Below are 8,272 nucleotides of genomic sequence, written 5' to 3' on the forward strand. Positions count from 1 at the left end.
TTCCTCAAATTACTGACTACATTTGAACGCATCCCTGTGACCAGCTCTCATAGTATGCCTCTCGTCCAATGAAATTACTTGGTCGCTCTATGATATATACCTGAGATTACTTCCAGAAAGTTGTTCATGTTCTCAATTTGTTTACGTTTAACGCTATATTCGTTCGGTACACACGTGTACCGAACCGAAGGGCCCGTACTGAATAATTTCAGTACGGGTACGTGTACCGTTACACCCCTAATTGATTGATATGATTGCGATTTAAATCAGCATATACTTCTGTCAGGGGATGCCACCCCTCAAAATCTCCTGCCACCCTCTTGCCACCCCATGAATATTTGTCTAGATCCGCCCCTGGTATTACCCCATTTGGATTCAGGACCACATATAAAAGCAGCACAGATCTGATGTCTGAAGAGTCTGAAGAGTGTGTTTGCTGATAGTAACCACCTAACACTCTCCATAGCTCTACATGATCTAGCAGAAACTAAAATTCTAGTGCATTATGCGCTATTTTTATTGCATTTAGAGTGTTTTCTGTCAACTGTGTTGTAGTTTGATACAAATCTGACTGCCAACAAGGTTAAGAGGCAAGTCAGCAGTGTCAGTATCAAAGCATAAAAGTCAAAGAGAAATCTCTCTGAGGCCACAAACAGATCACCCTTATGCTGCGTTCACACCGGACGCGATGCGAATATTCGCTTCACTCTAATCGCTCGGGTTTCACCACGGCTGCCAGCTGTGTTTACTCGCATAATTCAAACAAGACGCGCTGGCTCGGGAGCTACAACTACAACAAAATGAACATATTTTACCGTGATTAAATTGTAATACACGTTTCTAAATGATGCCGAAGTAACAACATACTGATACCGGTTAGTAAAAACCATTAATTAATGCTTGACAAGTCTGCAGACAAGACGGCAGGCGAAAAACCTTTTAAAATGCTTGTTTTCTGAATGAAGATCGGATCGACCAGGCTAAGCTAACGTTGTATATGCTCCGTCCACACAACAACAACGACCTACAGACATAAATAAACCAGCGACTGTATTCGCCATGACATAGACAGTCTGTGGTTTGTACTTGTTTAACTTTTGTCCAGTTTCTGAACAGATATGAGGAGCTGTGAGCTCTGTGTGCTAACTGCTAACAGCTAACAGCTAACGGCTGATGTTTTCTGGTTGAACGTCAGTGACGGCAGGCTGAGATCCTCACCGCTGATTGGCTACCGCGAGATCGCGGCGCGATTGAGGCGATTGAAGGGGGCCGCGACAAACGCTCGAGTTACATTTTTTCAACTCGAGCGTCATATTCGCGTGACGCGATCTCGCGGTAGCCAATCAGCGGTGAGGATCTCAGCCTGCCGTAACTGATGTTCAACCAGAAAACATCAGCCATTAGCTGTTAGCAATTCACGTCCACCGCTTCATGCTCGCCGTCGGAGCGAATTCGCGTCTGTCCGCGTCTCTGCATTGACTTTACATGTAATCGCGCCGCCCCCAAGACGCATCGCGTCCGGTGTGAACGCAGCATTAGAGCTTTCATATACTAAAAGTTTGATTGAAATAGATTTGCCCAATATGCTGAGTAATTTCAATGCTGACCTTCAACAAGCCTCTGGTAGACTCAGAGATTTTAAGAGCGCTCATTGTGTTCGAGGGACAGCTAGACACACATTCTTCTTGCACATTCTTGCTGTCAATCTCCCTTTTCCCTCATGTGTAACATCTTTGTGACGTTGCCATAGTTACATGCGTGTTGCATGATCACGGTAGTAACTACTGAGGTCAGGGTCAAACCACTTTACATTACTGTGCAGCAAGAAATACTTCAGGAGCAAAAGTCACTGTAACACACGTTTCCCCTTTTACGATTCCTGGGATCATAAAGCGTGCACTCAGGAGCTTTGAACAAACAGCTCCTTCCCAAATATAGAAGCTAAAGCACCACCACCATTAGTTGAAAGAACCAAACTTTAAAGAAAACATCGCTAACATTATCGAACTGTAAGAAAGAATGTTATGGCCATAAATTAACCAGATATGCTCTTAATAATAAGTATTCATATTAGATTATAAAAAGGCAGATCTTTACGGATGAATTGAGAAAATGCTGTTGCACAGTATTCTTTAAACACGCATTAACTGATCTTTAAAAAAAAGCCTTTGCAGACCATTTAAATGCACAATAACCTATATAACACACTACAGGAAAGGGAACACCCCAAAAAAGCATAAGAGGGCCTCTTTAAAGCTCACCTATTATGCAAAATGCACTTTTTGATGTATTTTATTCATAAATATGTGTCCCCGGTGTGTCAGGAGACTCACAAAGTGTCAGAAAATACAACCCTCTCTCTTTTCCTCCTAACCCACATCTCTAAAAACGGCGGTACAACGGAGCTGATCCAGATTTGCTGCGTTCATGACGACATTACGGAAATGTGGGCTGGCTTTACACCCACGGCCTTATCGTCCTCTATCAGAAGCGTTGTTGTATCAGAAACAATGTGTGATGTGTTTTGTCTGTGTTTACATTAGCAAGCATCGCTAACACTTTTGGAACATAATATGATGTTTAATCACTGCAACGTTTAGCTGAGTTTCTGCTGGTAGACAGCCTTCTCTTCACAGAGCTCACTGCTTGCATGCAGATGCTCCAAAGGGGGGTGGCCAGCAGCAGCTCTGCTACATTTAAAGGGCCAGACCCAGAACCAGCACTTTTGTAACAGGGCTGAAATAGAGGGGTGATCTGTTTGGTATTCTGAGCAAAACATTTCAGAGACATGTTTTGTATAGATATGGCCATATAATATATTGTTAAAATATAGCCTAATAGGTGAGCTTTAATGTATTTAATACCAATATATTATTTATTTTTCGACTCTGTTTTTGGTCCCCACCGACAAAAATTGCTCAGATCAGAAAATAACTTAAGATAACAATATAGGTGTGTCTGCTTGTTAAATGTGTATGGCAGGGCTGAAGTGGAAAATAAGCTATTCCAGGAACTGTGCTGTTATTCTCACAAGGCTGCTTATAGCTACTTAACATGATACAGCAGTGAAGCAATAGGCGCATTCACACTGCGGTACTTTTCCCACAAAGGTTCATGTGAACTTAGTTCATGTGAACTCTTTAGTTCGCATGAACTAAGTACAGATCGCGTTCACACTGGAAAAAGTCCCTGGGGGTGGATTAGGCAAATGAAGTCGCTGACGTCACTTGTTCTTCTTCTGCTTTGGGTTTACTGGCAGGCCGCAAACCACTTCACGGCGTATACTGCCGCCCAAAGTCCCCGGCCGGAAGTCCCCGGAGTTGGGGACTGGCTTCAGTAGAAGCTGCTGGGAGTCCCAGCAGCTTCTACTGAAGCCTTCCGAGTAAATCGCCAGAACGCCGACACCTCCTCATCTCCACCGCTCCCATGTTTTATTTTGTGTTGCCATAAGTTAGTCTCTCTGCGTTTCTGCGCTGGGCTAATGCTAATAATGCTAATGCGAGGATAATAAAATGGCGGCTTCACAAAACTTTTTGGGAGTTTTACGGGGCGTGGTTTGCAATCCGCCCAGCCAATCAGAAATATAGCTCTTTTCTCACAAAAGAGCCCCTCGAAAGTCCCTGCTCTCTAGCAGTGACTTTCGTGGGGGTAAAAAGGTTCACATGAACTAATTTTAGTACCGGCTCTTTTTGGTGTGAACGCGATAAAAGAGTTCACATGAACTAAGTTCACATGAACCTTTGTGGGAAAAGTACCGCAGTGTGAATGCGCCTATTCACACTGCGGGACTTTGGGTGGCAGTATACGCCGTGAAGTGGTTTGCGGCCTGCCAGTAAACCCAAAGCAGAAGAAGAACAAGTGACGTCAGCGGCTTCATTTGCCTAATCCTCCCCCAGGGACTTTTTCCAGTGTGAACGCGATCTGTACTTAGTTCATGCGAACTAAAGAGTTCACATGAACCTTTGTGAGAAAAGTACCGCAGTGTGAATGCGCCTAATGCGCCTTATGGCCCCAACTCACCCCCTCTTAACACTCATATGGTGGGTGCTATATAATTTGCATAACACCTACATTAGAAATATACCTATATGCTTACAAGAGCACAGGATTTTAAAGGTTATGTTGTGCTAACATTGAACAGCAGTGTTGCTATCTGCTCTGCGCACAACTTGGTATCCAAGAAGTACCTAAAATGGTTGCAACAAGGACAGTTATTCAGGGCATGTGTAATAGCAAAACGTAATAACATTTTAAGTAGCTGCAGCTGGTGGAACATGTTCCAATTTTAGCAAACATCACACTGTATATCAATGCATCAAAAATGCATTACTGATTTGCAGTAATGCAAAATCAGTAACAAGGGCAGGTCGTTCTGATTAACTGTGGAACGACCTGCCCTTGTTAATCAGACCAACACACTCTCACTCCCTAAGCGTCCAATAACGACGTTTGGTCAGTGTCCGTGGCGTCCAGTTGTGACGCTCCTAGGCTCCTTCAGCTTCATAAAGGGACGCAAATAGCTTTCAACTGATTGCAATGTATTCCCATCTGCGGCGGGATTTGACGCTCATGGAAGCACGGCATTCGTTTGTGTCGGCTGCCCTTAAAGGCAATGTGAGCGTCCATTCCCATTGGATAACGGAGAATTGTACACCCGGAAGTAAGTATTCCCCTTACTGTCGATTGATTTTACAGTGATATCTGCACTACTCATCGACTAAAAAACACCAGATTATCCTTGTTAATTACACAACATTGATTGGTTTAAATTGTGTGCAATGCTTTTGTATTTTTCCCCTTCGATTCGGAGAAACAAATATTTTTTTCGGAGTAAAGGATGGCAGAAGACACTACACTACCCAGAATCCCCAGCTATCGTTTGGACTACACCATGTGCTCTGTTTGACAAACCCGTTTTTTTTCACCATTCATTCCAATGGCTGGCGTCTATGTCACGTGATCTTCAAATTTCTCCCTGCAGAAAAATAAAACATGGCCGAACTTCGTTTTATTCTCGGTGGAAAATGCCTATTTTAAAGTTAGTTTGGCCATTAAAATGCGTTTTGATGTCATTTGATGCGAGAAATATGAGTTGTTATTTCAGATTATGTGTGCAGTGGATGTACATGATCTTTAGTTTGCTAATTATTACGAAGATTACTTCAGGAAATCGCGACGTTTTCATTGTTACCAAGGTGGTTGCTAGGGACGCTGCTATCGATATTATTTCTGTTATGTTGTGTAACTGTTTAATGGTGTTATCTTTATTGCTACCCCCTTCCCCGTCAATGTATAGTGTTGATCCACAGCGCAAACATATTAGTTTAACAAAACCCGCATCTAAAGATACGTTATTTTCCCCTGTGCAATTCCAGTCTCACATCTCACAGCACATCGTCATTAACAAATACCGGAAACAGACCGAAAACATTTAAAAAAAATAAAATAATACTTTTTTTCGAGTGTGCTTGATTTTCTCTTTGAAAGTCATCACATAACGGCATTGTAATACACGGTTCGGCTGCATTAAATATTACATATCTGCCGTAGTTCTCTATTTATAGAGCCCTGATGAGAAGACTTCTAGACAAACATGAGGAACTGAAAACGTGACGTGGATCATAAATATATCAGCAATTAAACAACATCTTACATTTCTTTTCACACAATACGTCTCCTTGCAGTATCAACACTAATTCGGCTGACTTTTATATTTGATCCAATTGGTAGATAGGCTGTATTTACACCATAAAGTTGCACAGCTGATATAAAGGGACACCTAGTGGTTAAAGCATGTTATTGAATTTCATTATTTTTATTATTAGATATGAATAGGATCCCTATAAAGTATATTAATTACTCGTTATTCTCTACTAATAGTTCACTAAAGACTGTATATAATTACTATTTTGCACATCCCTTTCAAGATTTCAAGATTTTCTAAGGTTTATTGACATATCATATAGGCCTACACAACTATGGTGTAGTTCTGCATTGAATGAAAAACTTGGGTCGCAGGTTCCTCAATAGTGCATTACAAGACATCTATCAATATTTGTGCATACCTCCAGCAATGTTAACTATGTTGAAGCACTTATTTTAACTGATATTATACATCATGTATTATACTCTTATAAGATGTATGTAGATATTTCATCTCCGGCCTTGTCAGGTATTGAACAATCAATACATAAAGAACACAGAATTGTTAAATATAAAACACAGAATTTGTGTGATTATACTAAATGATTTACAAATAAACACCACTGCATAATGTACAACTGTAACACATGATGATGTAACGCAAATGTTCCAACTTGGGATCAATAAAGTATATCTTATCTTAAGCTGATCGATGGCTACTGCCATATTTGCAAAATGTGCCTCTGAACCTTGACAAGTGCATGTTTCAGGCTTATCAATTAATGTAATGTAATGTTATCAATTAACAACAGGGGTCACAAACATAAGACCAGCTGTTAAATAAAGCTCTTCTGACCTTAGCTGGCATGTGTGTATATATATATTAATGCTGCCCATTATGGGCACAAGCAATTTTCACCCATTTATTAATTATATGTTTTACATTTGAGTGTTTCCTATCCCCTAAACCTCCAGGGATGTACACAGTTTAATACTGGCAACTTCTTATTATGGGAAATACGAAAACGTCTTTTAAAACTACAACTCCCAGTAGAGACGTGCCATAGATAGAGAACATGTTGCGAAACAGAATAGCCAGCATGTGTAGTTCTGGGGACGGGGTGGGGGAGGGGGGGACGCGGTGGACCCGTTCAAATCCAGTTTTGGACAGTCTGACGTGGTTCCATCCCATTTCAAGTGCTGTTCGAGAATCGGCGTAACCCTCGGAGCACACTCACCAATCACAGAGCTTGAGGACTATCACGGGGTTTGTCAAACAGAGCACATGGTGTAGTCCAAACGATAGCTGGGGATTCTGGGTAGTGTAGTGTTTTCTGCCATCCTTTACTCAGAAAAAATATTTGTTTCTCCGAATCGAAGGGGAAAAATACAAAAGCATTGCACACAATTTAAATCAATCAATGTTGTGTAATTAACAAGGATAATCTGGTGTTTTTTAGTCGATGAGTAGTGCAGATATCACTGTAAAATCAATCGACAGTAAGAGGAATACTTACTTCCGGGTGTACAATTCTCCGTTATCCAATGGGAATGGACGCTCACATTGCCTTTAAGGGCAGCCGACACAAACGAATGCCGTGCTTCCCTGAGCGTCAAATACCGCCGCAGATGGGAATACATTGCAATCAGTTGAAAGCTATTTGCGTCACTTTATGAAGCTGAAGGAGCCTAGGAGCGTCACAACTGGACGCCACGGACACTGACCAAACGTCGTTATTGGACGCTTAGGGAGTGAGAGTGTGTTGATCAGACAGGCTCCCACACTGTCTGTTTTTAAATCCCGTCTTAAAACCCACCTCTTCTCCTTAGCAATCGTAAACAAGTAGATTGTTGCTTTTATTTGCTTTCAGTGGTCTATTGTTTTTATTATATGGCTGTTTTTTATTTTTTAATTATTACATTTATTCTGGTTTGTTTTGTGTTTGTATCTTTTATTTTATATGTATTTATTTTATGTTTTTTGAGCTTATCTCTCTGTACAGCACTTTGGTCTGAAGGTTTTAAAGTGCTATATAAATAAAGTTGGATTGGATTGCAGTAATGCATTTTTACAATTATTTTATTCTAACATGAAATGAAGCGGTCAATAACGCTTTGAAAAACGCATCAGGACATGTAATCTTGGTTACTCACGCAGACAAATTCAGTATAGAGGGCTATGAAACGTGAAATATAAAATGTTTATTTATTTATTTTGTAGTAATGTAAAGATCAGGATATGTAATCATAAAAAGCAATGAAGAATAAAGCAATTACAAGTCTTCTCTCCTCATCCTTCTATCCATTCAAGTGTCTGGAGTCAAGAGATCTAAGGTGTGGGCATGGTTTACTTCATGGCAGAAGAAACACTTGTTGTGTTGGTGCTCATCCAGCACAATGCATAGAGGGAATTAAATCTACCAATCGAAGGATTCAGGTTAAGGGTTTTAGCTGTGTGGGCTGAGGTCGCTTAAAACCTGGATCAAGGTGGTACTAAAAACAGTACCAGGTGCTTACCACTACCTATACTGGTGGAACACCAAAAATAGAGCGTTGTGTAGAGCTGTGTTGCACCATGAAATGGGAACACGGTTCAACAAAACAGGAAAAAACTGCATTGTGTCACAGT

The sequence above is a fragment of the Gymnodraco acuticeps genome, unplaced genomic scaffold, assembly GCF_902827175.1.
Source record: "Gymnodraco acuticeps unplaced genomic scaffold, fGymAcu1.1, whole genome shotgun sequence".
Classification (NCBI taxonomy): Eukaryota; Metazoa; Chordata; class Actinopteri; order Perciformes; family Bathydraconidae; genus Gymnodraco; species Gymnodraco acuticeps.